A 1,376-nucleotide genomic window follows, 5' to 3' on the forward strand; every position below is an offset into this window, starting at 1 on the left:
TTTGCGGTGAAAGCTCGCCGGCTTAGAATCAACTGCTGATTCGAAGTGAATAAGGAAGTTATTTAATTAAAGAAATGTTGTGAATTGCTGAGATTATTATATGGAAACGAATTCGAGCTATGACAACAACTATGATTTGTGAATGATCTACCAAAACCACATAAACTGACTTCTCTTCGTCTCTGTAAGGTGAGTGGGGCCCCGAAGGGGGAACAGTTATATTCTATAAGTGTTTTGTCGCTTTTTGGAATTGGTACCATAGTAAAATAGAGATTAGAAATCAGGAAAAGTGTTGATAAATTGAGGAACATATAACATATTTAATCTTGGATTACAACAGAAGCATTTATACGCGTTTCCTTAAAAGATGATCGCATTCTTCAGTGTTATACATGTACGATATACATGTAGCTACTGTTACAGCGTCAGGAGTGTGATATTTTTTCCGATATCTATTTGTGTATTTATGTATATCAGTGATATATATCCTTTTACTGTATGCTATGGATATTACTGTATTAAAGAAGCCACTTTCAAACTTACTTCATCAGTGCTCGTGTGTGTAAGATTGTATTTTTTTAGACTTACGGTCACTTAGTCACGTACACGTTATCCTATCTGCTGGTCTTAATTATATAAAACTCACACCAATACATCATAAGTGGTGTAAATAAAGAATAGTAATTGACTTTTTAAAATATGTATTATATATTATGTCCAATACAGTTAGGCTACATAAATTCTGGCACTAATTAGTACCATTATTCTTCACATGAAAATGTAATTCAAGAAATGACTAACTTAGTATCTTGTGAGGATTGATTTTGATAAACATGGTCAAAAAAAAGTGTAATTGTTATAAATTTGTGTTTGACAGAAAACAATTGGAACTAGTTTGTTTTACATGTAGGCTTACACTGAAAGATTATGTACATACATGTATACAGTAGTTATCTATGTACATAACTGACATTTACTCCATATTTTCTTTATAGAATGTATGGAACCTTCAACCAGATGACAGAAGTGCAAGATGTGATGGCAGCTCGCCCAAAAATAAAAGGGAAAAACAACTACATGTATCTCTGAGATCAAAACTGACATTAAAAAATAAAAGTCTGTTTGTAATGTATCTATTATGAACCAGAAAGAAATTATTTTCAAGAAGGAAGGACAGAATAAACAACAAACCTAGCATAATTCTTTACTATTTTCACCAGGATATTTTCAAATTATTTATTTCTTCTTCACACAAATGAAAAAAGGAATAATAATGATTATTGCATGTTTACATACCTAGTATGTATAATTTTTGAATAATTTATATGGGACAAGGATGTAATTCCAATTTATGAACAATAAACCAATTAAAATAA

The 1,376-nt window shown here is 30.7% G+C and overlaps 1 long non-coding RNA gene across 1 annotated transcript; it reads left to right on the top strand.

The window, feature by feature from the left end:
- On the top strand, positions 1-1,376 carry LOC138310978 (uncharacterized). The gene is made up of 2 exons (XR_011206505.1): positions 1-189; positions 996-1,376. It is a non-coding gene; the product is annotated as an uncharacterized lncRNA (long non-coding RNA).

Source organism: Argopecten irradians, chromosome 1, assembly GCF_041381155.1.
Source record: "Argopecten irradians isolate NY chromosome 1, Ai_NY, whole genome shotgun sequence".
In the NCBI taxonomy this organism is placed as follows: Eukaryota; Metazoa; Mollusca; class Bivalvia; order Pectinida; family Pectinidae; genus Argopecten; species Argopecten irradians.